The sequence below is a fragment of the Neltuma alba genome, unplaced genomic scaffold (assembly GCF_004799145.2).
Source record: "Neltuma alba isolate B1F8T4 unplaced genomic scaffold, ASM479914v2 tig00001693_pilon, whole genome shotgun sequence".
NCBI lineage: Eukaryota > Viridiplantae > Streptophyta > Magnoliopsida > Fabales > Fabaceae > Neltuma > Neltuma alba.
In genome coordinates this window covers 1-11,439 of record NW_021632572.1, presented here as the reverse complement: position 1 = coordinate 11,439, position 11,439 = coordinate 1, and the positions used below count along the sequence as shown (strand labels likewise).

The 11,439-nt window shown below is 40.4% G+C and overlaps 2 pseudogenes; one reads left to right on the top strand and one right to left on the bottom strand.

Annotated features, from left to right (window-relative positions):
- Positions 1 to 5,256: 5,256 nt before the first annotated feature.
- LOC114761500 (lysM domain receptor-like kinase 3) lies at positions 5,257 to 6,840 on the top strand (annotated as a pseudogene).
- Positions 6,841 to 7,208: 368 nt separating this feature from the next.
- Positions 7,209 to 11,362, bottom strand: LOC114761469 (uncharacterized; annotated as a pseudogene).
- Positions 11,363 to 11,439: the final 77 nt, after the last annotated feature.

Sequence of the window (11,439 nt, the reverse complement as noted above, 5' to 3'; positions counted from 1 at the left end):
TTAACGTAAAGTCGCCGTTAATAAATTTATTTTAAGTGGTTGGGGAATGTGACGCTCCTCCTTTAGTTTAGTACCATACAATGTTGTATTATACGGTCGTCTTCTCTTGTCTAATTATTTTTCCCTTTCTCCCTCAGAAGTGTCCGGTTTTGTTTCTCAAGTACAAAAGTTCTTATCTTTCTGGTAGGTGTAGACTTTAGATTTGGATGCTTAGATTTGGATGCGTAGATATATAGATTATCTACGCCAAGGAGTAGATTGGGCTCGTGCTATAATAGTAGAAACATCAATTAAAGTATGATTTTTATATTTATTATTGTTGTCGTTTGTTTTAATATATACATCTACTAATGGTTGGCAGGAGACCCGGTGCAATTAAAGTCACTCTTGTTATATGTACGACAATTGACCTCCCAACCTCAAGACGACAAATTGCAACCTGGGAACGGTCAAATTGATGGGAGGCAGAGCAGATATTTTTCGTTATCTTTTCTCAATATTTTGTAAATTTAGTAGGAGCCAGGAGGATGTAAAACGGACTTGCGGCTAGTTATATTGGTTTATATTCAAATTAATATAAATTCATTTTTTCTCTAACATTATGTGATGACTGTAGCAATTATACTTAAATCAAACTGCGCGCTTTGTTAATATCACAATTTCGGCAACATAATTAAAACTCACTAAGCTCAAGTCTTTGATTGATTTTTTTCAAAAAAAAAAGAAGAAGAACATTTTATCGGAGTTAGCTAGGTTAACAGGGAGGAAAATGAAAAGGAGCACTCAAGGAAGGAGAAGAACAATTCAGGGAGAAACACATGCGAGGATCCACGAAATAACATAGGATAAATTGATATACCAAGATGCCCTATTCTTTTTGTAATATCTAAAAATTTGTTTGAAAATAACTTTTCTTCCAAATGAGGATATTACACTTGTATCAAGGCAATATCATCATCTGTGCAAAAAGCTTAATTCCAAACGACCATTTAGAACTACAGTGAAAATAAGACAGAAATTGATTTGTGATTTCATGCGTCTGTTTTACATGGCACGGCTTTCTCCCTACAACTGAAGACGTGATGGGAATGTTCGTTTCGGTAGGCTAAAACGGGGCGGGGGACTCGTTTGATTTCAGTGACAGATAGGATAAGAATGATGCTTTTAAAGTAAAAATGAAAAGAAACAGAGAAAGAATGAAAAACACCAAAAAAAAAGAGGGGGGGGGGAGGTTTTAAAAATAAATGATGCATGGACGAAGCGTAAAAAGGGTACTAAAATTACGTGGTAGAGAATACAAAGGACGGATTGGGAGAGGAGAGAAGTAAAAGTAAAAGAAAACAGAAAGTAAAAATGAGAGTACTGAAAAAGTTAAAACAAAGGGAGAGAGAAGGTGATGGCATATGTTGGACCACGTGGGTCAGTCCAGCTTAGAGCTATTGTTGATTGAACCGAGGGACGACACCATCCCTCACATCGCTCCTCGTTCCCAACAATCTTTTGTTCATCATAACTCTTCATGTTTTTTTGACTCCCGGTGGCAAACGAGCTTATGATTTTATTGAGGTATGAAGGTGTCAAAAAAATGATGATTCTGCAGTTATAAGAGAAGCGAATAAATCTGGTTTGAATTGCTCAATATGTACATCTCAACTGGGACTTTATACTCCCACTGGTTGTTATTTGTAAAGAGAAGATGTAAAGGTGAGAAAGAAGAAAGGAATAAGGAGGAAGACAGAAAGGTACAAATGGAGGGAACAAAATAAAGGAAGGAAGCGGAGGGCTCATCGAGATGAGGAATAAAAAATGGAAAGCGAGGGTGGAGATTAAGAAAGAAGAACAGAGGCTGGAAATTGAGCGTGTGATCAGCTTTTCTCGTGTTATCGGTAAATGGGGATATTACCACTGCCATTAACCAAAAGATCTTCCCCACTCTGCTCCTCTCCGACATTCGAGCCACCCTCTCCTCACCTTACGTCATCTCCTCCTCCTTCTCTCTCTCCCTTTCTTTCTCTGTTTATTTCTCCTTTTTATCCATGCATTACTATACGATCTACACTCTGGTTCTAGTAGACCCGCACAAAGGCAGTTCTATCTGTATATATTTAACTTGGGAAGATCACACGGTCGATTTTGATGTAGGCCTTGGAGTACTGAAGTGTCAGGTCAAGCCCTGGCTGCTGGAGGAGATATGAGAAAATGTAACTGAAACAAAGGCTAATTATGAGCATTAATGAATCGGATGGAGTGAAAGCCATCCACAGGCAAAGAAGTAAATGAAGAATTCAATGGCCATCTCTGTTCGACCCTCCACACAAAACCAACCGCCTGTTCTTCGTATCCCTCCCCACTGAAGTGCATCTTGTCCGTTATCTGTCTCAAATTGTGCATGCATGGGACCCCTTATTTAAATAAAAGGCCTACCCACATGGTATACTGAAATAATCTCCCCTCGGACAATAAAATCCTCAATATGCCCACATTAGAGTAACACCCAAGTTATCGTAATAATTAACTATCTGGTTGAAGCTTGGACATATGGATGATCCCATACATATTCCCATTACAGTAAATCGAATAGAACTATGTGTGCGGATAAAAGCTAAGCAGGGGAAGGATGTGTGCTTAAAATTTGAGGAGCCATAAAAAGAAAAGACAACAAAAGGAACAATCGCCATTAAAGTGTGGGGGGCGAGGACGGAGGGGGGTTTTAAATTGGTGGTGAGGTCAGGCAATCACGTCACTACAGAAACCCTATATTAGAAAACTGGCCTATATTAGCTGCCTACCATGGTTGCAGTACTATAAATATCCATTGCAGGGCCTGCCCTTAATGTGCCTGTGGGACTGTAGGTGCCATTTGGCCTTGTGCAACGCCCTCTGTCCTCTCAGTGCATGTCACTTTCAACCTTTCACTTCTCTCTTTCTCTCTCCCCATTCCAACGTTTCTTTCCCATTTTTGGCACTGCGCTTTCCCCATATTCACGCCACTGCCATTCTTCTGGGGCTCCATCGCCCTCCTCACCCAATCGTGTCCCTTCATCCTCACTCATCCTTTAAAATCACTCCCACTTTTCACTGTTCAGCCCTTCTGTTCCTTTGTGCATTTTGGGTAATCCCGCATAAAGTTAATGCCTGAAATAAATCAAGCCAAACCGCGCATATGGTTCTCTCCTTCTCTCTTGTTTCCCAATTCACGCTTCCATTTGACGAGCACATGTTCTCTCCATATCTTTCAGGATTCACAATATCAGTGTAGTATGCATGGCGTTAAATCTCTACTGTATATTTTGCGCTAATAACTTGAGGGAGACCTGGATTATTGTTTTTCATTATACTGCATGTGCGTGCATGCCAGAGTCAACACGGATGTGGAACTAATGAACTTGATGGTTGAAGAAAGAGGATGCCTATGTAACTAGGGGTCTATAAATGCTCTAGCTTCAAGGAAGAATATGAATGATATTTCACGAAAAGGCAGATGGCTGGGTTGAAATCTCAGTCACATTGATGATCCTTCTTCATTTGTGTAATCAATCACATGAAAGCATCTAAATGATGGGTGGGGTCTGTCCAGGAAGGAACATGTTCCTTTTTTCCTTTGTTCAAATGTGCAAACCAACATGGGTGATTGCCAATTCCCACAAAAGGATGCGGATCAATCACGAACCCGCCTTTTTACAAAGGAGGGTTACAAAGAGAATCAGCATGTTGAAATGCCAGCCAGCGTAATATATGCAATCTGCTCCCAACAAAAAATGTTGCTTTGATATAAATACAGTATCAAATAAACCAAATATTTCAAACTCGATATATCATCAGTGCATGCCCACTTTCCGTTATCCTTCCTGCTTTTTCACTCATGTTGCTTTTACAGGAGGAGGCCGCAAGTAACAACATTTACTGTGTCTACTGTTGATTCGTGAAACCTTGGAAATACACGAGAGCACTGTGTTGCTTTTTAGTACAGGCTCCAGCAAGAAGAAGATTATAAAATTGGCGAGTGAGGGTAAAAAGTTTCTCAGTACTTTAATAACAACAGGGATCTCGCTGTGCTAAGCAAAACTTTATTTAAAGGGAAAAAGGATGCTAATTTGCTGCTAAAGGTGCTTTGTCCTAAAATAGGAATGTTAATCAGGCGGGAGTAAATAGGGTGGGAGTATGATTGATGGAATGAACTGAGACAGATTCCTCAAAACTCGACAGCAGCGAAGTTAAACCTCGGTGACTAGGATTCCCAAAGTGTTAAAATAACTATTTATTGGTAAACCCACGCCATCGTGCTAATTACAAACCTTTTTCTTTCTTGTTTGGTGAATCTCAGTCATAATTTTCCTTTCTTTCCTTTTTTGATCAAAGATTACGTGGCCGAAAAGAGCCTAAAGAATTGGGGGGGGGGGACCTAAAGAATGGAGTCTCTCTCTTGCCAAGGAATATAATCGGGCTGGCCGATTTTGGGCTAATGAGTGCCTTCCTGGCCCAATGTGGAATTCAAGATGCCAATATTTTGCTTCCATGCGTGGAAGGTTGGTATTGTCACTGTGTTTACGCAATGCGCACCCCTCGTTTCGTATGGCCCCAAACCCTTGCGTATTCCATGTTTTTGGGCTCCTTGATTCTATGTCCAGACCTTTGGGTAACACGTGGCATTAAGCCCATTATGATCCCCGATTTTCTTTTTGAAGACATCTCTCGATCTGTATTTGCATGCCTAATGCCCCACGCCCATTGTTACCACTTTTTATTTAGTTGCACATTCTTCTGGGTCGCTGTCCGGAGCTATGTTCCTGAGACCGACTCAGAAATGAACTTTCGACGTTACATGAAGCCTTGCAATTCTCTCCATTCACTCATTTGTGAATGATTAGGATTCCTTTCATCCGTCACTGTAAATAAAGAGCAGGTGGTCCCCCTAAATCATTTTAACCCACCCGCCCTATTTATCTCTTTCCCCTTCCTCATCACTCTGAGGGGTTCAAGGCTCCCTCTGCTTTCCAAGAACGGGTTGTTTTTCAAAATCCCATTTTGGTAGCCGTGTGGAATTTAAATTGCAGAGTCCTTTTTGGATTAGAAAATGCAGGCGTAAGGCTTGGAAAGGTATTACAAGAGCAGCATGACTAGTGGCGGTAATGTCGACAGCGGCACATTAATGGAGTCGCGCCTGTCAAGTCTTTCCCAGTTGACCAAGTCCAGTAAGCCACGACGGTCATAGCAGATATACACACGCAAATGCGCACTAAGCAACTGAGGTAAACCAAGCAATGATTTCATAACCTGTTCTGGGCGGAATCCATTCACATACATTTTCTTTTTTTGTTTATTAACCTACTTACGTTGTTGATTCAAAAGTATAAATTCTACTAAAATGTTAAGAGCTGCCTGTCTTGCCTTCAGAAGTAAGCTTCGGCTTCGTCAACTCCACATTCTGCAGTGACTGACCCCATATTGCTTTCATCTCCTCCTTCACAAATCTAATGCAGCTAATAATAATTCGTCTGTTTTTTGCTTCTCCATCTTCTTGATCTCTGCCTTATGTGTAAAACAAAAAAGGCCATCAACGCTGCCAGTCCTACCTCTACCCCTCGATCTTACAAGTCTCACCCCAATCCCAAATCCCCAAGACCAACCACATCCTCCCCCACCATCTCTTCCATCTCATTCCGACCATCAGATCAACACACCACCTCCATAAGTGACATGCTCGCTCCCCACGCCCCTGTTTCGAGCCCTCGCTCCTTTGCTAGTGCCACTCTCAGAGACACCCTACCTGAGAATCCCCACGTCTACCCCTTCTCTGAAATTTGCTCTGCCACTAACAATTTCACGGACAAGTACTGCTACTCTTCCTCTTCTACTCCCTCTTGGCGATGCACGCTTCGCGGCAGAGATGTTGTTGTGTTACCAGCACAAGTTTCGACGTCAAATCGGGACGACCCAGCTCCAACAACGGCTCTCTCTAATTTGCCGCAGCCACCATGTTAGTATAATCAAGCTTCTCGGAGCTTCCATCTCCGACCACCATATCCACCTTGTGTACGATTTTGTGAGTGGAACCAAGCTCGCTGATTGTTTGCGAAATACAAACAACCCGGCCTTCACTGTTTTATCTAACTGGTTGTCGAGGATGCAGATCGCAACGGACGTAGCCCACGGACTCGATTAATTCACAACAGAACAGGCTTAAAGGCGAGATTTTCCCATAATCACATCAATAGCAGTGCTATCATCGTCACGGAACCTTCCTTCAACGCCAAGATATGTCACTTCGGCACCGCCCAGCTGTGCGGTGAAATCCAAGAAGAGGGAGAAGAAAATCGTCGAGCAGTCTTACTTTCCCGGTCGCCTACGAGATCGATAGAATTAAAAAATGGGGCAGTTTGCAAGCTAAAATCGAGGGAGTGAGGGATGAGAGGATACATGTCGCGGAATATCAAACTACAGGGGTGGCGAACGAGAAGTCCGATGTGTACGCATTCGGGGTAATGATGCTGGAACTCCTATCAGGAGAGGAGCCACTGAGTTATAAGTTCGATAAGAAAAGGGGCGCTTTGATGAGGTCGTCGGTGATCGAGACGGCGAGGGCTGCCGTCGACGGTGATTGTGAGGGCGGCGGGGGTACAAGGAAGTGGTTGGATTGGAGGCTGAAGGACTCATTTCCTATAGAGGTTGCAGAGGAGGCGACACGTGTAGCTTTGGACTGCGTCGACGTGGATCCAGCGAAGCGGCCTGATATGATCCACGTCGCTGGAAAGATTTCGAAGCTTTATTTAGATTCCAAAATTTGGTCTGACAGTATCAAGTTGCCCTCTGACATTTCAGTTTCCCTGGCTCCACGATGACTTCGCTTTGGATATTTATGAATTTAATGGTTTTTAGAATTATTTTAAATTTTTTAAATATTATAAATTATGCTAATCATATTTTTTACTTAATTACCCTGATTATTTCTATTTTAATTCTTTATAATTAAGACCGATGATATCAATGTTTTCACGACCCTGTAAAAATATTGTATGCAATATGTTTGTCGCAATTAACGAAAGGTTATTGATCAAAATAAAATTTGTCGAAGATATCAAAGGTTATTCTTTATCCTCACACTAAAATCTAATTGGTGGGATAGGAGACAGCAGTGATGAAAATCAAATTTTCATATGGGTAACGACATGAATGAGACATTGTTATTCACCAAAGAAAAATGTGTCAAAAACATCAAAGTTGCCGAGTTCTTATTCAATACCCCCATATTATTATTATCATCCCGCAATTTCTATAGTACCATACCCAGGTTATAGGTGCATATTGTGTATAAATTTTTTTTTTTTTGGTTGTTTGCAAAAACAAAGAAAGAAGAAAAGAAAAGAATCATCTTTATACAGACAACAAGTATTGAAATTCATAGTCGTATGGAATCTTGTCAACGATGGTGGAAGCCTTGATATTGGTATAGCCTCTAAAGCAATCCACCATTGATTTCCTCAGACTACCTGATGTAGGCAACTGGTTACACACCCACTCCACCAAAGAGTCCGTGTCCATCGCAAAATCAAGCATGTTTCTCAGTAACAGCTCTGGAAATGCGATTCTTCTAGTGTTTGTCACCATAATTGAAGCTTGCAGATAGTCCAGTTTTGATCTCTCCAACTCTGTTACCACACCATCCGCTGTGTATATTCTTACCTGCATTTATACACAACACACAGCTTCATCGTTTTGTTTGCTTGCAGTGGACATAGAAATTATTAAAGAAGCTTGCTGATAGAGAAAGAAAGCCTCGTTTTTTTTTTTTCCGGTTTTCACGTACAGCGGGAGAAGAACGAGTTCCGCAACATAAAGCGAATAAGACGTTTCGATCCATAGATTCAAGGCCATATAGTTCACGTACTATTGATTCCTTCTCTTCCCACTCCCCCTTCCGATGTACCTATGTATATCCATGTCAAATTGAATTAACAGAACTCAGTTTAGGCCTGCTATAATAATTGGGGGGGTACCACAATATGTACCTCTTTTATATTTGAAGCTGATCTTTTCCTTAAAATGAGATGCTCTATTGTTTGAGCATTTAGTGTGTTTCCTCCTACATTGAGCGTGGCCTGCATCCAATCAGTTCCATTTACTTTCAGAATCTCAAGAATGTAGGAACAGGACAAGTAACTTCTATGTCAAGATTCTTGACTGTACCTTGTTCATCAGTGCAAGTAACTTCTCTGGTGTGGATGGCACTCCATATTGGATAAAACCCTGAGATAAGAACTTAGGCAAATCAGTTACCGTTCATTTTCTAGATTTCTTTTTCATACCAGAGGAGAGGAGAAGCCAAAGGAATGTTGAAAAAAAAAAATCATCATCGTGAAATCAAGTTAAGCTAACTTCTATTGCACGTAATGGAAGAATAAAATCAAATTTACAGTACATGCATGATACAAGCGTTGTACATGTTGATCCAGAATGCTAACTTCTGTTGATAGGTAAGGCTTCTCAAATCGGCTGTCTGAAGATTATTTATCAGTACCCTGTGCTCCATTAGAGAAACGTGTGAGTTAGCATATGCATATGCATATACATATATATATGAATTTCAAGTTGAGTCTAATTTAGTTTTCTCCATGAAATATTTGATTTATGGGATACCTTAACTTTCTAAGCAATGGCATAGAGGAAGGACTTGAGATGAACTTGGAATCCATAGAAGCGGATGTGAATATAACCAGATTCTTGTAAGGACCAATATCTCTGGGAATGGACTCTTCTGTATCGAAAATTCCATACGGGTCTTGTTGTCTTGACTCTTTCTGCAACACAAGGCTTGATTTTGGGTTTATGCCAGGATCCACCCTGAAGCTTATTGAGCTTAAAGAGGAGTGGACAGACCTGCAAATGGGCCCCGATTTCTCCAGTTCTGTTGCTCTTGATGTTTCTGAGTAGTCTCACGTATATGAAATTCAACACTTCATGATGCTCTCAGACAACCTGTTGGGTTGCCACTTCAGATCGTTCTCTTCTGATAGAAGTGGATCCAATAAAGACTTCGTTGGTGGATCTATGTACATCTCTAAATTCCGTTCCCTCAGCTGAAAATGAAATCAAAGTGTTGGCAATCAAATCTAATTATAAATTTAGTTTAACTAGCGAGATTGTATTACAATCTGTTGCCGCCAAAAAAAAAAGGATTTTACACCATATTTCCGTACAGGTAGGGATAAAATTTTGAAACAATATGTAGTGATACAAAAATATGAAAGCCATGGTGTGCCTGAATTTTTATATATAGTATAACAAATTAAACTCCCACAAACCACGCTATTTAATGATGCGTATGAGCTCCATACTTTTTATTTCTATTTTTCCACAAATAACAATCTTTTTTAGCAAAATTGGACGGCATGGCATGAATAAACAAGTAACGAGCATGCTTAAGTACCTTAGGTGATGGATGACGAGGGTCTCGAAAAGGTGAAGAATTAGGCTTCAATGTCGCCCCACCTTTTTTTGGATGCCTATCTTGAAATTTCATATCCTCATGAAAATTGTTTTCTTTCTGCTCAACAGAGCTCTTCAAGGACCCAGATTTGTCGTTGACAGCGAAATCATTGAGATGATAATCGCCCTTTATAGCCTTGCTTATGAAGTGTAGTGCCTTTGTCTCAAATGCCATCCTTTCATGAACACTTCTGTGAACAGGACTTGGCATAGGAATCGGAATTGGTGCCGTTGACAAAGGACCTTCTGAATTGTTCAGCTTGTCCTGATTCCATATTTTGGTTTTGACTCTTTATTCACTTCTTGTTCCAATCTCAAACCAGCTTGAAGTTGTCTTATCTGGGATTCCAGTCGCGCTATCTCACCCTCCACCACAACTAGTTCTGTTAAAAGCTCTTTCGTCTACTCAAATGACATGGATAATATAAAATAATTAACCATTTGTTAAAATAACAAGGAAGAAAAAAATCAAGTGGGTATTATATTACCTTGGGAGGAAGAAAATTTGGAATCGATATGGCTGCACCATTCGGCCGATTATAAACCATCTCCAAAATCTCATGAACCTTTTCTTCTTGATCCAAACAACCTTTGAAGCATAGAGACCTAATCGTTACATTAAAAAGTCATCACATAATCCTCTATCATGTACATGTACATATCGATATTTCCGGTAGAATATGCATGGTCATAAATTATCCTATCGAAAGCAGAGCCCCTAAAAGGCACGGTCCTCATTTATTACCCACCACCCTTATCGGCAATTGTATGAAATTTGTAGTTCCAACTGTTGTACTTTGTACTACATACTCGTGATGAGAAAACTTTAACAGGCCTAACTTTTTAAACGGCGGGTGGCAGTTTATACTTCCCATTGTGATTGAATAAACCAAAGATAACTTGAATTATTTAGAGAGTGTTTGGCAACTATAGTTTCAGAAACACTTTTTCTCAAAACGAGACAAATTCCTTTATATATTTACTTCATAAACCGTAAAAGCACTTTTGAAACCATGGTTTGGTTTCTATCCAAACACCCTTTTAGACCGTAAAAATCACCTATGTTCTATAATGTTCTTTTAAATGGACAAACAAAATAGTACACGTAGCTTTGAGCCAGCTGCCAACGGTGAAATTAACGCAAACAAGCGGATGAACACATATGTATTTCAAATGTTCTCTTATGTCCAGATCAGGCAAAATTCAGGCGAGCAATCTAGGATGCAATGATTCTATTTCAGGCAGTTTTGTAATGCTCGGACCCATTGACAAATATGCTTATTATCTCGTCGGCAATCGACATGAATATGAGCCAAATTTAGGAGTTTATCGATCATCTTCCAAGGCAATTACAGTACTTTCATTCAATATTCTCAAAAAGATTAAGTGGGCAGCAGAATTGTGCTTTGTGTGCATAATATCAGAATTCATAATACCTCTCTTTCAAGTTCCTCCTTTTCTGCTGACCATTGAGTTTCTTCTTTTTCTGAAAACAAAGGAAGAGACAATCAACCACTACTTACTTAATCCTGGTAATCTCATAACTGACATGCTGTGATACAGATTAAAGACGCCCAAAAGAAAAAAACCCACTATTCCTGATAGAAAAAGTATAGTAGACTTACAATCTCAGAGGGGGAGTGAAGAGAGGATTCTACTTGGCTGGCCATGGAAGGGTCTTGGATGTACCCAAGCTTGAACACAGTGCAACTACTGGAAGAAACATTGAAACAGCAGGAAATAGGAGGGCTATTACATTCATGAGAGTGTTGGTGGGAGGATAACACAAGCTTGGGGCCAAAGAAAGGGGTGAAGAGAGGGCGGCAGATGTTGAAGTTGAAGTTGTGTGGATTGTTCGGGAGGATGAGAGGTAGCTTTCAGAGAAGATGCTCATTGGGCTGGTTCAGGCACTCGGATAATAACCACCTTCTTTCTGGGTGGGGCTGCTGGTGGGAG